This window comes from Vulpes vulpes, chromosome X, assembly GCF_048418805.1.
Source record: "Vulpes vulpes isolate BD-2025 chromosome X, VulVul3, whole genome shotgun sequence".
NCBI lineage: Eukaryota > Metazoa > Chordata > Mammalia > Carnivora > Canidae > Vulpes > Vulpes vulpes.
The window spans coordinates 97,114,857-97,141,981 of NC_132796.1; the positions used below are offsets into that span (position 1 = coordinate 97,114,857).

The 27,125-nt window shown below is 39.5% G+C and overlaps 1 protein-coding gene across 1 annotated transcript in view; it reads right to left on the reverse strand.

The window, feature by feature from the left end:
* SMARCA1 (SNF2 related chromatin remodeling ATPase 1) overlaps positions 1-27,125 on the reverse strand; it is a 1,054,017-nt gene that overhangs the window by 593,417 nt on the left and 433,475 nt on the right. The window contains exon 28 of the transcript XR_011998184.1: positions 14,205-14,309. The gene's annotated coding sequence lies outside the window, so the exon portion shown is untranslated. The remainder of the gene's footprint in view (positions 1-14,204; positions 14,310-27,125) is intronic.

The window sequence follows — 27,125 nt, forward strand, 5'->3', positions numbered from 1 at the left end:
AGGTCATAATCTAGGGGTCATGAGATTGAGTCTCACATCAGGCTCTGTACTCAGCAGGGAGTTTGCTTGAGATTCTCTCCCTCTGTCTCTGCCCTTTCCTCTACTTGCACACTCTCTCGTGTGCTCTCTCTCTCATCCTCTCAAATAAATAAATAAATAAATAAATAAATAAATCTTAAAAAAATAAAGTGAGGTACTGTTCTAACCCACATGGGATGTGGTCCCCAGGCTTTAAGATTATGGTACAGAAGAGAAATGAGAAACAGAACTAGAAAATACAAGGGAATGAAATGGCTGCTCTAGCCGAAACACAAAGATACAAAAGATATGTGAGCATAGACATCTCATGGAAGAACACAGGGAGTCTCCCCTAAGATTTCAGAGCACTGCTAAGTGGCAGAGTGTTAAGAAACATGAGAGGAAGCACCAATACAGTACTTCTATACAATTTTTTAACTCCTCCTCCAAATTGTAAGGCTTTTAACCATGTGAAATGTGGTTTTTAGACTAGCTTTTACATATGAGCAAAGTAGGCACTCATGTCTATCATATGATTTGAGGAGAAAAGAACACCTCTTCGCCTCAAAGTCTATCCCTGCTGCAAAACTAAGATGAAGTAGGCCTTCTGGAGATTTATCTTCCTGGTGCCTTTTTCCAGCTCCCATATTTCTCCAGAAGTAAAACAGATTTTAAAACATCACTTCCCACAATGCCAGGAGGGACTTAGTGAAACCTGATGGTGCCAGGTACCTGGAGGGGGACGGAGAAGGAGGTACAGGGGAAATGGACAAGATAGTCAGCATCACTTGGGACAGACTGCCAAATCACCTCTGTAGATTGTTGGTTAAGAGGCACCCTTAGTTTTGACTCCTAACTCTGTCACTTAATCTTAGACAAGTTATTCAACCTTTCTGGATATCAATTTCTTCACCTGTGCAACAGGGATAACGATGCCTATTTCCTACGGTCATTGCAGGGCTTAAATGAGATAACACTTGTATAATGCTGGAAGATAGCGTGTGCTCAATAAATACTCCACAGTTCTATTTACAGCTGGCCCTGACAGTCAAGAGATATGTTAATGAGGAAAAAAATTTATTGCTATGAACCTTGTTGCAACTCCACAGTAAAGGGCAGGGCTGTAAAGGGGAGATATACAAGATTGTCTATCATAGCATAGAGGCAGCTTTTCAAACCTTCCAGAGAAGAATTCCAGTAGAAGGCTGGGCCTGAATGGGAGAAGTTGGAGTGTATCTTACAAGAAGAGGCCTCATGGGAGTAGTCTGAGCTGACTTGGGGACCAGTGAAATATACTATCTTTCCCTGGGTGTTTGTCAGAGAGGCTGATGATGGAACTTTCAGGAATGGGGTCATACAATGAACAGGAATCAAAGGGAGGTTGTTGAGGGAAAGGAGGAGCAGAGCTTGCAGAAATGTAGCCTGTGGTTATAGGCTCTAGTGATCATTTCAAGACTTATGCAAAAAAGTGAAAAGGCTGGGGAGAGTGAGAAGGGATGGAATGCTATATTTGTCAATATATCTGTCTTCCCTACTGTTTCCTTTAACTGTACCTTCAATTTTTTTCTTTTTTATAACACTTTTGGTTAGTGGGGATGGTGGCATCAATGTCTTTATATAGAGGTGTCATGCAACATCACAGCTTTGAATTCTCAAGTGAGAGGGCTTAAAGTGGCAGTATCTTTGTGATGGTCACCATAAAATCCAAACCCAAAAGCTGCAACTAGAAGCTTCAGGCAAGAGAAAGTCTTTTGAACCAAACCAACCGAATTCCACAGGGGTAAATACGGAAAGTGAGCTTATCTGGGACAGTTAGGAAAATTGGAACAGCTCTTTTGGGGCAGAGCCTCAGTGTGCAGGCTCTGGGGTGCTTCCAAAGTTGATGGGCTGCAGCTGCTTTTCTACCAAGGCCTTCACTCCTCTATCAACTTCCTTTCTCTTTCCTCCTTGAAATTGTGTGTTGGTTAGTCAGTATTGCTGTGTTCGATCATGAAGCTTCATGCCCCAAAGCTCTCAATCAGATGAGCTTTTGTGATGTACACCAACAGGAAAGCCTAAGCCAGAAGTGTACATAGGGTGACGGCTAGCATGTAACCAAGAATGGCATAGAAGGGCCACACTAGACCAAGTTTCCCTGGAGAAAAGGGATTCCAACCTAAGAGAAGAAAGCAAGACTAGAATTGTTGACAATGAAGCATAATAATGCCTCTGGATGAAATGTGAATTTGCTGGCTCTGGGGAGGATCTTTTGGTCTCAGAAGAGAATCTAGGGAATACAAACCTCACATGAATTATTAAAAAATCTCTCCTATTTTCCAAGACAACAGAATAGAAAGCATTTGTTCTGTTACCTGGCTTCTATGTTCATAGTCTCATAGTTGAAGGTTACACTTTACAATACATACAGAATACAAGCCTTTAGCTATTCAATTTCTAGAATATTCTCTGGCCATGCATGTTACAAAGATCTCATGTCTTTTCCTAAACTATCTTGAGACATTAGTTCATCAAGATAAAATGCTAATCGTATAGTGGTACTGTAGCCTAATTCTTACTTGTTTTGTGGCTTTTAGAAGATACTCAAATGAGCACATGTTGAGATGTGGCAAGGAAAGCATCACAGTCCAATTACCTGGAAAGAAGCAGGGAGGAGATAAGCAATAAGATAGAACAAAGACAGAAAGAGTAGGAACAGAATGTGGTGAGAAGGATAAAAGGGGGAGAAAAGAGATTTATTCAGGGAGATTAGCTTTAGCACATCCATATACTGAGTTCCCTAAGCCAGCAGGGTCATTTAGAATTGATTTGGGAGACAGAAAGTTTGAATGCATTCTATACTTGTTTCTGCTCCCTACCAGAACACTATATTTGATGATTGGTCTTTTGGCACAAGACTAAAAAATGTATAACTGTGAAGGCAGAAAGCACCGTACATATTAATCAGTGGTTGGTGCAACACACATTTAGTGTAGCTCACAGTGATCTGCATTTGCTCCATTTCAACCCACTGGACTGCTAGATAATGTGAATTGGAGCCTGAATGTCTAGTCTGGGGCAGAATACACCCCCTGGAATTTTTTTCTGAATCTCTATTTATCAAGCTCCCTGACTGATGTAAAAATCCATACAACAGTGACGGCTTCAACATTTTTTTCCTTCTGAAGAAAAATACTCTTTTTCAGGTTGTTCATCCTCTAGGCTGCAGACTAAACACAATTTTTAAGTCTAAGCATTAATTAGAGAGATAAAGAAATGTATCTCCCTTTGTTCAGAAGGAGAATTCTATTGAGCCTTTGACAATGAAGCTGCTTAAGGGACAGACTGAGTCACTGTTTCTGCACAGAGCTTCTGTAGAAGGAAGATAAAGAGCTCACTCGTGGAGGAGTCTGGCTTTCTGCCATCCTCTTGCTGCTTCCTCTGGGCTCCAGTAGGAAGTAAAGTCCTAAAAGTAAATAAAAGGTCCAAGAAGGCCAAGCTGAAGACTGTGACTTGAAGCCACAAACCAGAATACTCCTTTGGGGTACCTAATTGCCTCAGAAAGCCTTTGTGAGATTTTGCCCCCATTTTAGGCCCTACTGCTTTCCCCTAGCATCAGCTGACAGAGTGAGCTCACAAAAAGGCCACTCAGGAACCCAGCCAAGATAGCTTTCTCACAGGCACAGAAGGCTTCTTGAAGTCATACTACTAGTTTATCAAGGGCCTCAGGGTGGAGGGGAGTGTTCCATTTTGCTCATCCACAGACAGTTAGCTTTAAAAAGTAGCCTTGGGGTGCCTGGGTGGCTCAGTCAGTTAAGCATCTGACTCTTGATCTCCGTTCAGGTCTTTATCTCAGGGTCATGAGTTCAAGGCATTCAGGCCCAGCATGGAGCCTACTTTAAAAAAATAAATAAATAAAAATTAAATTAAAAATAAAAAGTATCCTTGGTAACAGAGGAGAAGGTGTAAACAGCAGCACCCTCAAGGCCACCTCCAACCAGGGATTGAATGAAGGGCTTGAGGAACACCATATACCTCCTGACAGTGTGCTCAGTGCTTTCCACATGCAGGTCCCTGACTATAATCCCATGCCCTTCTCCTGAAAGGATTGGCCAGTCCATTCCACTATAGTTCCTGCTGCCTTTAGGCCATTCTCACATATCTCATTGGATCCCACCATTCAAAACCTTGGCTTTTTTTTCCTTTTCTGTTTGGATTTAAGAAAAGCTTTTAATTGAGGAATTATATATATAAGATAACTCACAAGCCCTAGTGTCCAGCAGAGTTTATTTTCACAAGCTAAATACATCCATGTAACTGATACCCAGACCAAAAATTAAACTACTGCTAGTATCCTAAAAGATCACATTCCCCTCTAATCACTATCACCCAAGGATAACTATGCTGACTTCTACTAGCATAGATTAATTTCTTGTGTTCTTTTGTTTTATGTAAATTTAATCCTGGAATATGTACTTGTGTCTAATTTCGTTGCTCACTATTGTGTTTTACAGGGTCATTCAAATGGTCAAATATAGTTTTATTTTTTTTTCAAATATAGTTTTAGAATGATCTTTCTCATTTCTGTTAATTATATATTCACCCAAAGTAATACTAATTTATTTATCCATTCCACTACTGAAGGGAATTGGGTAGTTTATTACTAGCTGTCACAAATAAGGTTGCTTTGAACATTCTAGCACTATATATATGTTCCCATGGACTTTAGCTTTCCCATCTCTGCCAAGCTCAAAGCTGTGCCCAATTCTAAATCTCACTACATAGCAGCTGATAAGACTAATTAAGTATTGTGATTTTTAGTGCCAAATGTGGCAAACAGCTTAGAGTGTTTCATGTTCACACCCTACATAACCCTCTCCTATTGAGTGTGAGACTCATGATTTGCTTCTCAATACGAGGAAATGGCAAAGGCTGTCACTTCTATGATTACGCTACATTTATACATATACATTATAATATATATATATATATATATATAGGTATAGGTATATAGCAATAGGGGTGGGCTATCAATCCTATTATATCTCTTTCTCTCTCTCTCTCTCTCTCTTTCCATCTCTCTCTCTCTCTCTCTCTCTCTCTCACACACACACACACACACACACACACACACACACACACATTGTAAAAAGGCCTATAGAAAGGCTACCTGAAATGTAACTGCAGATAGCCTCTAGTTGCTGAAAGTGGCCTCTGGTCCACAACCAGTAAGAAAACAGAAACTGAGTTCCAATAGCTGCAGGATTACGTCTAGCAACAAACTGAACGATCTTCAAAATAGATTTTTTGCAGTCAGGATTTCAGATGAGAATACAGTTGTCTGACACCTTGATTGCAGTACAGAAGACCTACTTAAGCCATGCCCAGACTTCTGACCTACAGAGAAGTAGATAATAAATGTGTGCTGTCTTACCTCACTAACTGTGGTAATTTGTGACATGGTATATTAGTTTTCTATTGCTGCTATAGAACCTCACCACAAACTTAGTACCTTCAAACAACACATGTTTATTATCTTACAATTCTGGAGGTCAAAAGTCATAGAATCAAGGTGTTGGCAGGGCTGCATTCCTGCTTTAGGGGAGAATCAGTTTCCTTGCCTTTTCCAGCTTCTAGAGGTCACCTGGATTACTTGGCTTATGAACCCTTCTTCCATCTTCAACACTTTGTCTGTCTCTCTGACCTCTTTTTTTTTTTCATCATACTTCCTTCTGACTCTGACCTTCCCACCTTCCTCTTATCAGGAACTTTATGATTTCATTGGGCATACTCAGATAACTCGAAATTATCTCCTTGAGATCATTAATTTAATCACATCTGTAAAGTCCCTTTTGTCATGTAAGGTAACATATTCAGAGGTTCTGAAGATTAGAATGTGGACATCTTTGGGAGGCCATTATTCTGACCACCACTTGCTGCAATAGAAAACTAATACACCAAGTATCATGGGAATCTCTCTCTTCCTAAATGCTGTTCATCCCATTACATCAAATAATAGGGCTATAGGGATTGTCCAAGCAGCAACAAGTCCTCCTCCAAAGCCTGTTCTCTCAAATTTCATGTATTATTTCAACAAATCACTTAACACTTTCTGGGAATTCATTCTGGAGAATCACTGACAAGAGAAAAACATACTCTAGTGGAAAAAAAGTATCTCTTTTTTCCTCATCTTCCTGAGATGGAGATGAGTATTTATATGAGAATACACTTAAGAAATCTTTCTTTTTATAAGCCAATGGTTTTTGATCTAGACAAGATAGAAGGGTGTGTTGACTGTTCTTAATCTTAACATACAGCAACCTAGATATATCAACTAAAACTAAGTTTGGTGAGGAACCCTAGGTGGCTCAGCAGTTTAGCGCCTGCCTTCAGCCCAGGGCATGATCCTGGAGTCCCAGGATCAAGTCCCACATAGGGATCCCTGCCTGGAGCCTGCTTCTCCCTTTGCCTGTGTCTCTGCCTCTCTCTCTCTCTCTCATAAATAAATAAAATCTTAAAAAAAAACTAAGTTTGGCTATAAGATGGACCTCAAATATCTGAAGTTCATTTCTCTATTACATGAAAGTCTGGAGGTAGGCAATCTAAAACTTGCAATTGCAATTGTGGTCCACTAAATCTTCAGGGACTTTACATTCATCCAGAAACTGAATGAGGAGGGGAGGAAGAAAAAAGAAGAACGAACATGCCAATTTTAAGAGACGTTCCTCAAAACTGCCACAAAATTCTACTGTCATCCCATTGTCATAATATGGTTACATCTGACAACAATAAAGGAGTTCTTTTTGTGGATGGTCATAAGCCCAACAAGAAATTGGTGATTCTTATTACTGTTGAAGAAGGGTAGAACGGAAATTAGGGGTAACTGTATGAAAAAGCCAACTCTTTGGTTTGAATCTGATGACCTTAAGTAACTATACCAGAAGCCTGTGGTTTTCTGGAGACCATTAATGTTAAAAAAAAAAAAAACCTCTTAGAAAATTCAAATGGGATCCTAGAAATTACAGCACACACACATTTGAGTGTTTGAGAAACACCCTCAAATATTCTGTTCCCTCTCCTCACATCACATTAGTGTCTAAATTTTTTAAAATTTTACCTTCATTATATTAATTTATTTGTTCTCCATTGCCAGTGCCATAACAAAGCCTCATCATATTTGATGTGGATTAATGTAACAATGTGTAAAAGATTAGCAGAGATCTTGCTTCCTATTTCTTTTGTCCTATTCCATATCATACCATACACCCAAGATATCATCATATTAGTCACTCTGTTGAATTTTTAAAAACTCATACATTATACTGCTCAGAAATATCTTGCCATGTTTGAATCTGATGAAGAGTTCCCTAAGTGGGCCATGTCAGAAAGAACCATTACAGGCCAAGTCTTTTAGCAAGAGGCAGAGTTCCAAGATGTCATTATGTACCCACTTCTTATTTCTTCTCTCATAATCATCCAGGGCTCTTTGCTTTGTTCCATTAAAGTAATAATATCTGGACCCCTCTGAACAGAGTTCAGACTTTCAGAGTTCAGACTTTCAAACTCTTCCAAAGCAAAATCTATGACCACATACCTGAAGGTCATTATCTCTGAAACCAAACCTTGATTTTTATCAACCAGAATTATTTACTCCTCCTCCTTAGGAGCCTAATTCTGAGACTGCAGATCCTCCTTATTACTAGTTAAGGTCAGGAAAATAAAAAGTGATGCCAGATGGAAATCTGTATCTAAACAAGGAATAAAGAATACTGGAAATGGTAAATATATGGATTTTTCTTATTTTTAAAATATCTTCAAAAGATAATGGACTATATAAACAAAAATAACAAGGTAGTGTGAAATTTATAACATATATAAAAGTAAAGTGTATGGCAATAAAAGCACAAAGAATGGGAGAAATAGAAATAAAATATTGTAAAGTTCTCATACCATATATGAAGTAGTATACTGTAACTTGAAGGTAGACTGTGATTAAAGATGTTTTCTATAAACTCAAAAGTAACCACCAAGATAAAACAAAGAGTTATAGCTAATAAACAAAGGAAATAAAAATTATAAAAATGAAATTATAAAAAATATTCAATTGATCCAAAATAATGCACAAAAAGAGGAAAAGGGAACAGAGAACAGATGGGATAAACAGAAAACAAGTAGCAAGATGACAGATTTAAACCTAACAATATCAATGGTCACATTATATGTAAATGGTCTAAATACCTGAATTAAAAGGCCAAGATCATCAGATTAAATAGAAAAGCAAGACCCAACTAGATGCTGCTTATGAGAAACACATTTCATATATTTAGATAAATATAAGTAGGTTAAAAGTAAAAGGATAGAAAATATATATTAACATTAATCAAAAGAAAGCTGAGCATCTATATTACTATCAGGAAAATTAGATTTCAGAATATTACCAGGAATAAAAAAAACTATTTCATAATGATAAAAGGGTCATTTCATCAAGATGACATAAACAACCCTAAACATTTATGCTCCTAAAAACAGAACTTCAGTACACATGAAACAAAGACTGAAAAAAACTGTAAGGAGAAATAGATAAATTCACAATTATAGTTGGAGATTTCAACACCTCTCTCTCAGCAAATGACAAAACTAATTAGGCAGAAAATCAAGATATAAAATATTTTAAGAACACTGCCAAGCAACCTTACTTAATTGATATTTATGGAACACTCTACTCAATAGCAGAATACAAACTATTTTCAGGTACACATAGAACATTACCAAGACAACCATATTATGGACACATCTTGATAAACAAGTCTAAATCAAAAGTAAATCAAAAGATTCAAGTCATAAAAATTATATTCACTGTTCAAATGGAATTAAATTATAAATAAGTTCTGAACAGGCCAATAACAAGGGAGGAAATTGAAGCAGTCATCAAAACCTCCCAAGACACAAAAGTTCAGGGTCAGATGGCTTCCCAGGGAATCCTATCAAACGTTTAAAGAAGAAATAATACCTATTCTACTAAAGCTGTTCCAAAAGATAAAAGGGATGGAATACTTCCAAACTTGTTCTATGAGGACAGCATCATCTTAATTCCAAAACCAGACAAAGACTGCAACAAAAAGGAGAATTATAGACCAATATCCCTGATGAACATAGATGCAAAAATTCTCAACAACATACTGGCCAATAGAATCCAATAGTACATTAAGAAGATTATTCACCATGACCAAATGGGATTTATCCCCGGGATGCAAGGCTGGTTCAACACTCATAAAGCAATCAATGTGAGAGATCATATCAAAAAGAGAAAAAACAAGAACCATATGATCCTCTCAATAGATGCAAAGAAAGCATTTGACAAAATACAGCATCCATTCCTGATCAAAACTCTTCAGAGTGTAGGGATAGAGGGAACATTCCTCAGCATCTTAAAAGCCATCTAAAAAAAGCCCATCTACAAAAAGCAAATTTCATCCTCAATGGGGAAACACTGGGAGCCTTTCCCCTAAGATCAGGAACACGACAGGGATGTCCACTCTCACCACTGCTATTCAACATAGTATTGGAAGTCCTAGCCTCAGCAATCAGACAACAAAAAGAAGTACAAGGCATTCAAATTGGCAAAGGAGAAGTCAAACTCTCCATCTTTGCAGATGACATGATACTATACCTAGAAAACCCAAAAGCCTCCACCCCAAGATTGCTAGAACTCATACAGCAATTTGGCAGTGTGGAAGGATACAAAATCAATGCCCAGAAATCAATGGCATTTCTATACACTAACAACGATACTGAAGAAAGAGAAATTAAGGAGCCAATCCCATTTACAATTGCACCCAAAAGCATAAGATACCTAGGAATAAACCTAACCAAAGAGGCAAAGGATCTATACCTTAAAAACTACAAAACACTTCTGAAAGACACTGAGGAAGACACAAAGAGATGGAAAAGTATTCCATGCTCATGGATTAGAAGAATTAATATTATGAAAATGTCAATGCTACCCAGGGCAATTTGCACATTTAATGCAATCCCTATCAAAATACCATGGACTTTCTTCAGAGAGTTGGAACAAATCATCTTAAGAGTTGTGTGGAATCAGAAAAGACCCCGAATAGCCAGGGGAATATTAAAAAAGAAAACCAGAGCTGGGGGGCATCACAATGCCAGATTTGAGGTTGTACTACAAAGCTGTGGTCATCAAGACAGTGGGGTACTGGCACAAAAACAGACACATAGATCAACGAAACAGAACAGAGAACCCAGAAATGGGCCCTCAACTCTGTGGTCAACTAATATTCAACAAAGCAGGACAGACTATCCACTGGAAAAAGGACAGTCTCGTCAATAAATGGTGCTGGGAAAATTGGACAGCCATGTGCAGAAGAAGAAAACTATACCGTTCTCTTACACCAGACACAAAGATAAACTGAAAATCGATGAAAGATCTAAATGTGAGACAAGAATCCATCAAAATCCTAGAGGAGAACACAGGCAACACCCTTTTTGAACTCAGCCCCAGCAACTTCTTGCAAGATACATCTATGAAGGCAAGGGAAACAAAAGCAAAAATGAACTATTGGGACTTAATCAAGATCAAAAGCTTCTGCACAGAAAAAGAAACAGTCAACAAAACTAAAAGACAACCTACAGAATGGGAGAAGATATTTGCAAATGACATATCAGATAAAGGGCTAGTATCTAAGATCTATAAAGAACTTATTAAACTTAACAGCCAAAAAACATACAATCCAATCATGAAATGGGCAAAAGACATGAACAGAAATCTCACAGAGAAAGACATAGACATGGCCAACAGGCACATGAGAAAATGCTCTGCACCACTTGCCATCAGGGAAATACAAATCAAAACCACCATGAGATACCCCCTCACACCAGTGAGAATGGTGAAAAATAACAAGACAAGAAACAACAAATGTTGGAGAGGATGTGGAGAAAGGGGAACCGTCTTGCACTGTTGGTGGGAATGTGAACTGGTACAGCCACTCTGGAAAGCTGTGTGGAGGTTCCTCAAAGAGTTAAAAATAGAGCTACCCTATGACCCAGCAATTGAACTACTGGGGATTTACCCCAAACATACAGAGGCAGTAAAATGCTGGAACACCTGCACCCCAATGTTTATAGCAGCAATGTCCACAATAGCCCAACTGTGAAAGGAGCCTCGGTGTCCATTGAAAGATGAATGGATAAGGAAGATGTGGTCTATAATATACCATGGAATATTACTCAGCCACTAGAAACGATGAATATCCACCATTTGCTTCAATGTGGATGGAACTGGAGGGTATTATGCTGAGTGAAGTAAGTCAATCAGAGAAGGACAAACATTATATGGTCTCATTCATTTGGGGAACATAAAAAATAGTGAAAGGGAATAAAGGGGAAAGGAGAGAAAATGAGTGGGAAATATCAGTGAGGGTGACAGAACATGAGAGACACCTAACTCTGGGAAAGGAACAAGGGCTAATGGAAAGGGAGGTGGCCAGGGAGTTGGTGTTACTGGGTGACGGGCACTGAGGGGGGCACTGGACAGGATGAGCACTGGGTGTTCTGCTATATGTTGGCAAATTGAACTCCAATAAAAAATTATAAATAAGTAGCAGAAAATATCTGGAAAATTCCCTAATATCTGGAAAGTTAATACTACACTCATAACCCGTGGGTCAAAGAAGAATTCGAAGGGGAAATTAGAAAGTATTTTGAACCAAATGAAAACACAACCTCTCCAAGGTTGGAGTTACCACCAAAGCAATACTTAAAGGGAAATTTCTAGTGCTAAATGCCTATGTGAGAAGAAAGATCTCAAGTCAGTGACCTCAGCTTCTACCTTAAGAAACTAGAAGGAAGCATATAAAACTCAGAACAAGAAGAAAGAAAAAACAGTAAGAGCAGGGAGGGCAGCGCAGCATGAATTACAAAGGGGCATGAGGAAACTAAGAAGTATTGAATATGCTTATCATCTTGATTGTGGTAATGGTTTCATAGATGCATACATATACCAACATTTATCAAATAGTATACTTGAAACTGTGTAGTCATATCATGTAGGTCAATTATACTTCAATAAATCAATTTTTAAAATGTAATCCAGATAGCATAGTAAATGTTCTGTTTCCAGTTGTCAGATTAAGTACCTAACCAATTCCTTGAGCCTCCTCCCTACTGAAGAATGAGCCACCGCAAAAGAGAAGATGAAAATGCAGGTGGCGATTTGCCAAATGGATATAATAAAACCTGACCCTGATAACTTCACAGATCAAAGTGAAGATCAAAGTGATAACAAACAGAGCTCATTACAAACTTAGAAAAATGTTCTAAAAATGTGAAGGGATTATCTCTCTAGTTTCAGGTTTCCTGGTGAAGTGAATAATAGAACGAACCACAGTCAAATTTGGAAATGGATAAAGTTTATCTTTGATTCTGCCCCCTGGCCCTCATGCCATCATGCTTGTGACACCCAAAGCCAGGGAAGGCCTAAACATTCCTCATCTTGCAACGCTTTCTCCTTTTCTCTCTACTAAACCTCAATCAAGCTCCCCTGGAGATTATGCTCTCAACTAAATGACAGTAAATGCTAAATAAGCAATTCAGATAAATGATTTTCTCAAAAGCTATTTACTAGTACATTGTCTTTGACTCTTAGTGGTTTACTATGCCTTAACACTGGTTAAATGCTAATTTCAACAAAATCCTTCATTGACTGGCTTTTACTAGGGGGTGGCATTTGGAGGTAGATGGTCCCTTACTCAGTTTATCCTTTCAGAAACTAAACACTTCTTAGAAATCTCTTCTGTTGAGTTTACAATGCTGCAGTTTTTCTGCTCTAGTTATTTTATTATAAGCCAGGGATCTATTACATGAGCATTCCTGGAACTCCTATAAATTTCATTCCTCCCCCGCCCCATGCATGTGTGCACACCTTTAAAAATATAAGAAAACAAAGCAGCTCAGATCAGTAACAGCACTGTAATGTACAATTTCATCCCTTGTATATCACTTCAGGATTATAATTAAATCGTTAAAATGCATTGCTAATCTGTAAATCTGGTCTCATTAGCATAAGTGTGCTCCATAATTACTAAACACACAGTAAATGCTTGCGACTTTAACAGGCTTTTGGACCAGTAAGCCTGTGTGAATGCCACTCCATACGTGATAGCCTAAGAGCTTCTGGAAAGGCTTTCTCCAATTTCATTCTGTATGTCAGTCCAGTGGCATTGGTTTTACTTTTTTTGGAATAGATAATAGGTTCACAGAGGTCACTATCAGACTTCCAGCAAGCTCTCATGACCAGTTTTGTTTTTTGTTTTTGTTTTATGTAATTAGTCTGAGACAGTCTAGCTCTATCTTTTGAAATAAAGTAGAAAATAAAGACTTATGGATAGGATCAGTCTTCTGGAGTCTTTCTGAGAAAATTATGAAAAGAGAATCTAGTCAATTGGCAACTTCACTTGCCTCAACGTCCTTGAATTGTTTTCTTACCCAAATATTTTTTGGATGCTGCAGTTCTACCTCACTGCATTGAGGGTGGATTTTTTCTTGTTTTAATTCATTAAATTTCAGCTTATCATTATTGTTTTAGGATGTGGCTATACTTGAGCATCGAGGATTTTTTAAAAAGATTTTATTTATTTATTCATGAGAGAGAGAGAGAGATACAGAGACAGAGACATAGGCAGAGGGAGAAGCAGGCTCTCTGCAGGAGCCCAATGTGGGACTCGACCCCAGACCCTGGGATCACGCCCTGAGTCAAAGGCAGAGGCTCAACAGCTAAGCCACCCAGGCATCCTGAGATTTTTTTTTTTTACACAAGAGATGCTATGTACCATGCACTGATCAGTTCCACTGCCAAGTAGATGACCACATTCTCGCCAGGCTAGCCATGGCTCATTGCTCCCCTGTGTTACTCTGCCCTGCACATTCCTTCCTGGGGCCATCATACCTCTTCCCCATCACAGGATTTGGTTACAGATTCCTACTGCCAGTACTGCCAACCTCCCTAGCCTTGATCATAAAGATAAAAGAAAGGGTTTGTGGTAGAACGAAAACTCTCTCCCTGTCTCTCCCTATCTCCCTGTCATCTCCTAGAGTGGTATTTTTCTGTCTTCCTTGTAGGCACGTGATCTGACAGTGGACATTGGGAGAGTTTGTGGGGGGTGGTCCCCACTAGTTGAAAATAACTCACCCACCTTCTTCCCTGAGGTCACTCAATGAGTGGGGTGAGATTTGAAAACTTATTTTCTTTCAAAAATTCTCGAAGAGCTGGGGAATCCTCTTTCTCTTTTTCCACCAACCTTTCCAAAGAGAAAAAAATACAACAGAGGAGATAAATGGTATTTTAGAGTGATGAGATGCTAAATACAACTTCTAAATCTAGAAGCAAGGAGTCTTCCTGAATTCTCCCTAAAATGGTCCCTGTTTATGCTTCTTCCTTTTTTATATCTAATGGACTCCCTATAACACTGTTCTCACAGATCTTTGGGGCTCATATACACCTTAGATTTGCATAACCCTCCAAAGATGCAATCCTTTCTTATAGCCTTTATTACCAAAGGCCCTGGGCCTGGATGCGTGACTATCATAGTGCTTTCTTAATTATTAATTTAGAAGGTGGGGGTGGATTCCCCCTGGCATTTTCCTCTTTCCCTTCTCTTCATTCAAAATGGAAGTTGTTGCTCTGTGCTTATTGTCTCAGAAGAGGCATGTGGCAGAGTAGAAAACAATGAGCTGGCCAATCATTCTGGCTTTTTTTTTTTTTTTTTTAATTAATTTTATTGGTGTTCAATTTACCAACATACAGAAAAACACCCAGTGCTCATCCCGTCAAGTGTCCACCTCAGTGCCCGTCACCCATTCCCCTCCAACACCCGCCCTCCTCCCCCTCCACCACCCCTAGTTCGTTTCCCCGAGTTAGGAGTCTTTATGTTCTGGAGGGTATTATGCTGAGTGAAATAAGTCAGTCGGAGAAGGACAAACAGTGTATGTTCTCATTCATTTGGGGAATATATCAGGAAGGGAGACAGATCATTCTGGCTTTTAAGTTCACAAAGCTAAAGCCCTTAGGAGGAGAGGATTCCTGGTAAAGACAAGGAATAGCCCCACCTATGAAGGAAGATGTAATCCCACAGCTGGGGGAAGTAAGAACCTGAGAGACAGGTGCTCTTCACCCCACTTTCTGACCTTGCCTGCAGGGCAAAAGCAAGATGCCAAAGAATGAGATGGTCTTCAAAATAGAAGAGCCTAGAGCCCCTAACTTTCAGATTTTATCCTAAGGAGACATCAAGACCCCACAGAAGAAAAGGCAATAAATACCCCCCAATGAAAGGTATAGATGAATAAGAGGATATAGAGTGAGTGAACACCTGTAGCAAGACCTTATTTTTACTCATGCTCCCTGTGCTGCCTGAGGATCTTCTATATTGGTGTTCTTTTCAGCTCAGAAAGGCTTTGCAATTTCAGGTAGGAATCTAGCCTGTCAGTGGACTTTTGTTGTGAATATTCCACATTAGAACCTCAAAATATTGGGGGTGTATTCATCTCTAGAATAGATGGACTTCCTATTGGTGCTCCTCAGTCCAAGGGACAAGAGATAAGTACCCCCAATTTCCTGGCTGGAAATGCTGGAAAGGATTATAAGACATGGACAAAAATCTCATCTTAATGATTAGTTCATCTTAAATCTCTTTTTCTGATATATAATATTCATTTTTAAATCTTGCTTTTGTATACATGTATAATTTATGTGGAAATTTAGTAATGAATACCTTTTAAATTCCAAAAGGTGATTGTAAAGCACATCACATAATGAAAATATGAAATTTGGGTTTGCCCTAAATTTAAAGAATGCAATCATATGTAGACTTACAGAATGTAAAATCAGGAATGGGGGCATGGCATATTTAATCCCATGCAAGGATTAGGAATTCTGTACTGAAATGAAAATATCTAGACCTTTGTTGTAAATATAATAATCTAAACCTTGTGATCTCAATGGAAATTGTTCTAATTCTAAATTTGTCTCACAAATTCTAGCAGAGACAGATAATCTGGAAATGCTTCAAATCTAAAGGAAAAAAAAATTCCTTGAAGCTTCTGGGTAGATTTTAAAGATGTGTGTTCCAGTAATTACTATATTTCATTTTTATATACTCTGGTTGTATTTTCTAACATCTTAAATTGGCTTTTAGAAGTTTTAATTCATATAGTATTAAGGTACTTATCCAATAGCCTCTAAGAAACTAAAATTCTTCAACACAAGTAGATAAAATTAAATAAGGATATTGGTAATATATACAAAGTAAAATCTGAATTGTGAGTCATGAATCAAATGGAGGGTTTGGGGCAAAACCTTCAAACGTTAGTGCTTTTGGTAATCATAAGGAATTCTAATATTCTAGGTATCATCTTGATCCTTAACAGAAAGTTAAAGATAATGAATGTCACTGCATTAAAATAATACTAATTGGAAAAATAATTTTATAAACTATAAAGTTTGGTTAATAATACATAGCATTAAATGTAATTATTAAGGGTATATCACAAAGGAGAAGAGCATGTAGCTGAGAAAAGAGCAAGAAATTAAGTAGTTTTAAGATAAGGACAGAATACAGTAGAGTTAAAAAAATATTTGAAAATGTGAAGTTCAAATATTACTAGATATTATATAATAGGAGTCAGAATTGGTTCATTCAGCCAGAAATCATATACATGAATGTTGTACAATTCTATATGGAACAGAACCTTGTAACTGAGCATTTGTAATTTTCCATCATCTTTAGGTAGACACATATATGGACCCTCCCCCGTCCCCTTTAGTTCCTGTCTCTACCATGCAGAGTAGTAGAGACCTTCACTTTCTAAAGCCTAAGAATTATCAACGGCTAAAAATCAAGGCCTTCAAATTGAAAGCAAATAATTGAATGAAACTATCAGATAAATTTATTTAACCACACAGAACGACAAGCTAAGAGTGATTTTAGAAGAAATATGACTGTACATTCTTAATGGGATGCAGCAAAGATCAAAAAGAACTGTATTGAAAATCTTTAACTTTGTTCCATAGTTTTATTGTTTAATGTGTATTGTTTGGAACTCTTGTTTTATCAGATTAAACAAGTAATTACATTTATTATATTAGGAATCAAAAATTTAGGAAGGAATTCTTTACCTTTAGAAAAGAATTGGAAATACCAAGATGAAACAAGAAAAAGCACAAAATCTTTTCTAGCTCTGTTCATTGAAATGACCCAAGAGCAATGAAACCCCCACAGTGCCCCCTAGTGCTCAGATTCTGGTCTAATACTATTTTTCCACCAAAAGGAATCAGGTTCTCTGAGAAATGAATGATTCCCTGTCTGGGTCGGAAAGGTACAATATAAGACTGGAAAATCTTATGCCAGAAAGCAACAAAGCTTTTGATGATTAGTGGATAGTATGAGGAAGACATAGGAGCAAATTTATTTTTATTTTAGGAAGAGAGAGAGAGACAGAGAGAGAGAGAGAGAGAAAATGAGAGTGGGGCACAGTGGGCAGAGGGAGATGGAGAGAGCATGGAGCCTGAGACAGGGCTTTATCTCACGACCCCAAGACCACGACCTGAGCTGAAACCAAGAGTTGGATGCTCAACAGACTGCACCACCCAGGTACCTCCAAAGAGCAATTAAAAAGGATTCCCACTGGCCATAAAATGATTTTTTAAAAAGAGAACATAATGACCAAAGTTGATTAAATATATGAGAAGCCATATTTCTATAATGATACACAAAGAGAAAATATAAGAAGTGACTTTAAAAGACAGTGAATTGCGATGCCTGGGTGGCTCAGTGGTTGAGTGCCTGCCATCAGCCAGGACGTGATCCTGGAGTCCCAGGATCGAGTCCTGCATCGGGCTCCCTTCATAGAGCTTGCTTCTATCTGCCTGCATGTGTGTGTGTGTGTGTGTGTGTGTGTGTGTGTGTGTGTGTGTGTGATGAATAAATAAATAAAATATTTTTTAAAAACACCCCATTTTTTTAAAAAGTAAAAGACAGTGAATAGAATTGAATGCATATTTCTATGGAGTATTATTTCTCATTCATGAAGCATTATTGATTATTGTTGCAATGGAGAATATAGAAGTTAGAATAGTAAATACATCAGTTGGAGGGCATTTTCTGACTCTAGGGGAATATCAGAATAGTTTGTGGTCTCAAATCAGACAAAGCCAGGTGAAATATCTAGAACTCAGTTGGGTATAAATTTAAGTGCTCTTAAGATTTCTACGGTTTAAGAACATGAGTGAATGTGAAAAGTATTAACATACCTCAGGATCCCATCAATTTTCAAGTTCTTTAGAGTTAGAAGAAATACATCAATATAAGGTTTTATCAATTGGAATGGAAGCCGTAGACCTTATGATGCAATGTATAAAACCTTAATCCAGGGAAGTAGGCTAAGTAGCTGATCACTCATCTCTTAAGGTTATGGATCACTCACAGAACGCCATAAATAGGGTTAAAATACCCTACCAGGGTCATGAATGAGAATCCAGTCAGCCTCCAGGCCTAAATCTCTGGTAGTAAATATCCTTATTTAGTTGGTATGGTAATTCTTTATGTGGGATGATTTAGAATTATAGAGATATTTAAAAGAGATAGCCCATTGTATTTATATTTTTGTGTAAAGAAGAAAGCTCTGCATATTCGATATTTTATGTATTTGTGATACATGAAACGATCTGCCCTGTCAGTGGTAGCCTTGTAAATCTAATTTTAAATGTGTAATTAATTTGGGGTCTGGATTTCAAAATGATATCTTGTGTTTTTCAGTACTGACACATTTAAGACCCTTAAGGCTTGTCATTTTTATGAATTTATTTAATTTTTAAGAAATTTTTAGTTTCTGGGCAGATTTGTTTGGTAGACAGGAGAGTTAAAATACTAAAGTACTGGTACATGCTCAAGGTGATACAGCTGTTAACACTGCTTCCCACACAGATGCACAGACTGTCAGCTCACAGCAGAAGCCCCTCTGTTCTTTCCCCAGGTCCTACCTGTCCCATCAACATGATGGGGCCTCGCTAAGAGGAAGCCTGCTTGGCCAGCAACCTGTCTCCTCTAGATTCCGTTAGCTATACCCTGACCAGAATCCTACGGCCTTTAAAGCACACAATGGGTGAACGGGAATATATAATGGAATAAGTTTTAAATGCTGGAAATATTATGAGATTTTCCAATACAGTATCATCTCAGTCTGCACATGCTACTTTGTGCTAATTATAATGCAAAGAAGCTGCTACAAATGTGATATAGGACACAAGTAGGTTAAAGAACCTTCACCTATCCACAAATTGATTTTATTGACTGTTTCCAGGAAGTGCGATACTCCCATTTGTTAGTTGTTATGTACCTTTTTTTCCTGGAGGGCCCAAGGCTTTCTTCTGCAATAAGGATGTTGCTACTACCATAGTTTTTAAAAAATGCTCCAGAATACATTTTCCCTGTGGAATTCCTCTTAACATGAACTCAATTTTTGTTTTATGGTACAAAATTTCAAACATGCCCTTAAAGCTTTAAAAAAGTCAAACATCAGGGGCGCCTGGGTGGCTCAGTCAGTTAAGCATCTGACTCTTGATTTTGGTTCATGTCATGATCTCAGGGTGGCGTCCCATGTTAGTAATTAGAAAAGAAAAAGTGCCAGCATAATGATAAATCTCTAATATTCCACTAGACTAACACAGTGACATCACCCCTTTCAAATGGATGTTACCAGCATCTCTTTTAAGTACGCTTTTGGAAGTTTGATAACTTAGGACTACTTATACCTTGCTGAATGTTACTAGGTCTCAATACCTCCATCTGAGGATCTTGAGGATCCTCATCCCCTGCTATCACAAGACAAGACAATTCTTGGGAAGGGATCTTAGATTGTACTCATATATAAAATTCATCCTGACATTATAGGATCAGGGGTATGGTAGGTCTCAGCCTCTGGCTAGTGAGTACTTCTCTACCTCCTCCTTCCTGTAACATACTTCTTATAAACAGAAAAGACTCAATTAAAAATTCTTAGTCTGCACTCTCTTTTTCCATAACAACTTAAAGAAAATTAAGAAAGCTACATTTCATGCACACCTGAGTTTGGGACTGAGATGCATTGCTGCTGCAGGTACACATGAACAGAATTTCTAAAGATAGGAGTGTGGGGAAATTCCTACTGGCAGCTCCTATAGGAACCAAGCTATAAGGTCTAGAGAAAAAGTGAGAAGGGAGAGCCAAGACAGGAACCCAAAGGTGTCTGAAAACACAGATACACACAAAGCAAGCCATAGTGCCACAGTGAGAAAGTAGGAGGGGCCTTCATTCCCTGAGTTAATGAATGCAGTACATGTGTAGGAGCTTTCTGCAGAACTGGGCAGGGAAGGCTTGAGGCCTGGGGATGCTTTGGGCATATTTTGCAAATATTTGATTAACATTAATTTAGTAGGGATAGGATAAAACTGTTTTTCTATTATTAAAAACGGAGTGATTTATTAGTTAACTCCTACTGGCCAAAGCTATTTTAGCAGCATGTTTTCTGCTTAATTCTTGCTCTCCACGTAGTCTTTTGCAAATTTCTGAACCAAACAATTTCTTGAGAGTCCTATTAAAAGGTTTAAAGTTTAGTTAATAAATCTTTTGTTGCCATTATCAGCACTATTCCATACTTGATTGGGTGTCAGAATTTCAGTTATAATTGTAAAATGAACTTGTGGTGGTGCTGTTTGTTTTTTAATTTCCACTTAAGGATGTTGCTTACTTTGGAAGTAGCAGAACCAATTTGCATGTCACTAGTTATGTGAAATTGTGTATGGAAACCTGAATAAACTGGCACTATATTGCTAGTTTTTCCAGTAATGTTTTAAGGCCCATCTAGACTAGAAAGCTGTGGTAAGCCTTCCAGCTGGCTGCCTTTTAATTGGCCACCTGGCTTGAGTGGGGAGGAAAAATGCCCTGTGAGCTTACTGGTACTGCTCAAGAGCAGACACTTCATCTCCCAGACTGGTACACTGGACAAAAACTAAATGTTCCAGCCCCTTTCTTCAGTTGAAGGTTGGTTTCCATGATTTCTCCTCTGACTTGTACCTCTCTCAGTGGCCCAGGGGCTGGAATGGAGAGTGGTATTCCCATTGACCCAGCACCTTCTTCAGTCTGCATTATGGTCCCTGATACTTAATGACAGTGCTTCATGAAGAATGAGGACAGAGTCATTCAGATACAGGATTGGAGGGCAGGCTTGCCATGTACCGGGTATGCAAGAGAGATACAAGGCAGTAGATATACAAAGAGGAAGCAGGCTGCAATAGAAAGGAAGGAATATTCCTATCAAAAGGCAAATTCATTCAACCAAACCAATTTACTCTAGGCATAGACAGTAACACTCACCTATCCTCTTCACAATGACACTTGGGTATTTGGGTGCTCTCAGCAGGGAGGGGGCAAGAGCAGAACCTACCGCCTAGTCCCTACTCCCACTCCCCTCTTTAGTGATGATAGGGTCTGAATTCCCCACCCACTCTTTTCTTCCACAGCCTAGAAATGTCTTCAAGTCTCTGGGGAAAACAAAAAATCAGATCACTCTTTTGAAAAGTTAAGGAGTTTTGTACAAAGGCCAGGAAAATGGGGCATTAATGCTAGGTGGTTAAATAAACTGTTAAATCAAGCACTGGGCTTATTATCTGCCTGGCCCCAAAATGGAATAGCTAGGGATAGGAAAAGTACACATATGAAACACAAAATGAAACAAGGCAGTATGCTAGAAACCACGAGATACTCACTCACAGTTACTTTTATCTGATTTATGAATCCCCAAGTGAAATAAAGAGGAGAAAAGTCTAGATTGGGAAGGGCGGGTGATTTGAACCCTTGGTTCAGTGGTTCTCAACTGGGAACATCCCCTGGGGACATTTGGCGATGTCTGGAGACATTTTGGTTGTCACAACTGGAGGATGCTCCTGGCATCCAGTGAGTGGAGGCTAGCGGATTGCTAAACAGGATACAATGCACAGGATAGCTCCCGCTACAAATACTCTTTCAGCATAAAATGTCAAGAACAAGGAGGTTAAGAAACCCTGCCCTAGAGCAGTGGTTCTCAAATTTTCGCCTGCAATCAGAATCCCCTGAAGGACTTGTTAAAACATAAACTGCTAGGACCCACCCTCAGATTTTCCAATTCAGTAGTTCTGGGTGGAGTCCGAGAACCTGCTTTTCTAACAAGTTCTCAGGGGATTCTGAGGCTCCCGGTCTAGGGACCACACTTTTGAGAGCCCCTGCCCTAGTTCTCAACTCTAATTGCCCTTTCAAATATCCACCTGCTTGAGAATGTGATACTCAGATACCATCAGTGCTTACAAAAGGAAGAAGCAAGAGGCTCCCCTTTAAGCAAAGAGACTTCCCAGAGACTTAATTAAAGTTTGGGAAAGTATCCCGGGAGGCAGGGGTGGGAGGGGGGTCAATAAAATTGATCCAAATAAATTCTTTGCTCATACAAAATAAAACTCACATGCACAAAAAGAAATTTGATCAATAAATTAGTAAATTCAGAGTGAGGAGGGAGTAATTAACAGGCCCATTTAAAGTGCGGAATACATTAAATACAGAATGAGTGACTCCACCGGGACCACTGAAGCAGGAAACACCGATGCATTTGAGAGGCCTGGAAGATTAGAAACATATTTCAACAAGGAGAAAAGAGGAGAGAGAAGGAAGAGCCCAGAATGATGAAGATGCCAAGGCGGGTGGGGTATGTATTAGGGCCTTTGGAGCCTTAGATTTTAAATCCTATGAAAAGTTTAACAAAATTGCAGCTGTGCTTTTGTGTATCTCTCAGGCACTAGAAACTTTTAAGTAATCTGCTGAGAGAGCTATGCAGGCCACACCTGGTCTAGAACAGTTACTATGTCAAGTCCCTTTATATTAAACAAAATGTTTATCCCAGGTCAGGTGAAGCAGAGGCAGATCTCACTGATCCAGAACAACTGCAGAATGACCTTGGACACACCTTGGCAGTCTGTAAGATCTCCTGCCAGGAAAACGGAGGCCAAAACAGGCTCCATTGCCACTTCAAGGCACTTGGGTGATGGAAATCAAGTTCTGAGGTAACTTACTATTAAGGTCAAGTAAAAGGCTGTCCTACCTCATACAGACATACATACAGAACAGGAGATGAGGCATGAAGGAAAAACAAATGTATGACTAATGGCAGAGCCATAAAATTATAAATTGCTGCTAAGATGAGCCAGGATATACTTAACCTTCAAGTTAGATGCATAGTAGGCTCTCAGGAAATGTCAGATCCCTTGCGTTGAGGTTGACTTCAGAGTCCAGTTCCCCCCTCCCCCAAGGGAGTCTCCTGGAATTTCTGTTGACAGTGAAAATGTAAACTGGATCAACCATGAGTATGAATCACTGTGATAATTCCTTTTGACCTAGTGGAGAACCAGACTTTGGCCAAGAACTGCATTAGCAAGAAACAGACCTCTTTGGCTTCTCTGAGACCTCTCTGAAACATAAGAAATTGCTTATTTTTCTCTAAGAGAACTCAGTCTAGCTCTGTGACTTTCACTCCAGATTAGTAAAGGGCTGGGAAGTAATTTTTGCTTTCCATGGAGCTCTGGTCCCCTGATACCATTAAGAAGACTCTTTCCAAGCCTGAGGAACCTAACTCTGGTATAGGGAAGAGATACCTAAGTGGCTCCGTTGGTTAAATATCTGCCTTTAGCTCAGATCATGAACCCAGGGTCCTGAGATGGAGCCCCATGTTGGGCTCCCTGCTCAGCAGGGGTGTCGGCTTTTCCCTCTCCCTCTGCCTCTACTCCTGCTTGTGTACGTGCTCTCTGTCAAATAAATTAATAAAATCTTTAAAAAAACACCTCTAGGGAACCCTGGGTGGTGCAGCGGTTTGGCGCCTGCCTTTGGCCCAGGGCGCGATCCTGGAGACCCGGGATCGAATCCCACGTCGGGCTCCCGGTGCATGGAGCCTGCTTCTCCCTCTGCCTGTGTCTCTGCCTCTCTCACTCTCTCTGTGTGACTATCATAAATAAATAAAAATTTAAAAAAAAACACCTCTAGTACAGGGAAAGAGCCCAGAATTTAGTTCAGAAGACCTTGGGAAGTATTTCTGAGCCTAATTTTCCTCACAGGAGCATTGGAGTCCAGGCCTCAGCCCTTAGTTGGATGGGAGGGAGGTTGTTATGGTTAAAGCTACTTCTTCTGGTTTTTAATTTCCCTCTGCTGTTTTCCATCAGGCCTTCCTCATTAGCTGGATGGTAAGGTTTGCAGAGCCAAACCAGCAGCTGATTCCCTCAGGCAATGTTTTAGTTCTAGTGCTTCCCCAGGTTTTGGGCATAAAAGTGCCTCCCAGGGTGAGGTGACTTGCCACACGTTGGGCTGACACCTGCCTGTGAAGAGAGACAGCTGAAACCACGTTCCCAGAGCAGCCCTGAAGCAGTCAAGTCACTGCCACCTTTAGCAGTCTTTCTTCCTAGTCAGCCACAGATCCTGCCACAGAGCCTGGAGAAGAATTCTCAGTCTAGTGAGCCCTTCCAACCTACTGGTCCAGCCTTTGCTGTCACCATGGCTGGCTTTACATAGTCCTCTAAGTGTGAGGTCAGTTAAAAGGCATGAAGCTGCAAACTCCGAGACTCTAAGAGGGAGAAGGTGGCTTGAGGTCATGCCAGCTACACTTTATTTGGACTGCAACATACTAGACAGAGGCATCCTACCTTTAACACCGCTACTGGAAGGAAGCTCAGCAGGCCATGAGGCAGCAGCCTTTCTACTGTCAAACAGCTCTAATGGTTAAAAGGCCATCCTTTTCCCCAATTCCCATCTGCTTTCCTATATTTCCTGTGGAGCTACATGGAATATGTCTGCTGATCCTGCCATCTGATGCTATTTCTGTTTGTGCACTGTGTCTTTGCAACTACAACAGATGGTTTGTGAGAGCATGGAGCATGTCTCCTGCTCCTTAGGCATCTTCATAGTGTTGCTGGCTGGCTCTAAGGATACCAGCTAGTGTTCTTAGCTGGGCTCTGAGTTTCTTCACTGTGGTGACTATCCTCTCCCGCACACCTGCTTTGCTTCCTCAAGCCTGAATTATGTTCACTCCAACTTCACCCCTCTGCTCATACCAGGGCCACCTTTGAGGGATAATGTAAAATTCATGGTCATCCTTGGGAAATGTCCAGAGTAAAGAATGTGATCTCCTTGAACTCCAACCACATCATTTCTCCAACATATACATATACAAACACCACTATCCCCCTCACATACACCACTCTTTGCATTTAGGAGAATGTGAGCACAAACAAGCTTTAAGGGTAATCTTGAAGGGGAAACAAAAATGTCAAAATGCAATATACAACCTGAGTAAGATGAGTGAAACAGAAAGAGAGCATTTCATAACACTTGCCTTACGGCATTATCAGCACAACAGCAATCTCTCCCTCTCTCTCTCTCTCTCTCTCTCTCTCTCTCTCCCTCCCTCCCTCCCTCTCCCCACCCCCCATTCATTCTCTCTCTCTCTTTCTCTCTCCCTCCCTCCCTCTCCCCCCCCATTCATTCTCTCTCTCTCTCTCTCCCCCATTTATATCTGTACATTAGTCCACACATACAGTGACATGGGTCCCACCTCCAAAAGGCCAATTGACTATATCCAGGGCACAGCAATGCTACCTTTCTGGGATGTTGTTTTGCATTTTCTTTCCATGAATCCAACTCCTACCACCCTGGAAGATGCTTATGCAATCTGACAGCTTCCAGGAAGTGTCCTCTCCTTTCCTGAACTCATATTGTGCTTCTCTATGCCAACAGCTAGCATTTGAAGGAATATTCAATTTTCTTTCTTCTCTAATTGTTAAACATGTGTACATTTTATCTCTATGTAGACTGTAGCCTCCTCAAAATCAGGGACTGTGATGGTGATACCTCTGCATTTATCATAAGGCCTTTTGCAGGGAGGAACATATAGCTAAGAATTAAATAAATGCTTTAAAAATATCTAGAAAGTAAAGTTACCAGTGAGTAAGGTAAATAGATTAACCAAATTTCCTATATAATCAAGACATTGAGTACCTGCTAAGGGTAAGTGCCCATCCATTTTAGTGTGATAGAACCCCATTGGCAAAAGATGCCCAAATCTTCTCTTCCTGCAAACCAAGAACACATAATGTGTTCTTCACGTGCAAAATTCCACCAGGTCACATCCTGGTGGCCCTTTATCAATATGGCCTCTGTGATCTGTGTCTCCACCCATGGGGATGGGTTTGTTTGAGCCTTCCACAATCTCATACTTGGGACACATTTGTGAAAACTGGAAGAAATGCCCAACTTCAACAGCAAACCTTATGAAGTTCTGATGAAAAAAAATCATCCTAGTGTCTAAGGGCCTTCTTTTTTTTAATTTTTTTTTTATTTATTTATGATAGTCACAGACAGAGAGAGAGAGAGAGAAAGAGAGAGAGAGAGAGAGGCAGAGACATAGGCCTTCTTAAAGTAAGCAAGGAAATGAGCCCAGTGTGTAGGGTTGCTGGCATATATGGTTGGATTGATAGTATAACAATTCCTGAGGAGACTTCATCAAGCACTAAAAGCATCTGTGTATACAGAACATAGCTCCTGAGGACTTAGAGTGAGTGGGGCAGGCAACCATATGAATATGCCTCAGGGCCTTTTGTATACCCTCTACCCAGACTGGTCTCCCTCTGCTACCATCACTAGCTCTTTCTTGGTCTTTGAGATTTCCAAGAAGCCTATCTAAAGAAGCTCCCTCACCACAATTTTTTACCTCAGCTTTCATTTATAGCACTTCCCATGATTTGTCATTTTAAAATATATTCAGTCATATTTTGTCTCTCTCTCCATATACCTATGTTCTCTATATTCTTAGAATATAATATGACATGGCTATATAGGTTTCATTGCTCCCTGCATCCCCACAGGAAAATTAGTAGTCAAAAAATTGAGTTAAATGATTATGAGACTGTGTGGCAGAGCAAAAATCACATGGAATTTCAGATCAAGTGAGCTAGGTTCCAGTCTCAGCCATTTACTAGCTGTGTGGTGTCAGACAAATTGCTTAACCTCTCAGTCTTG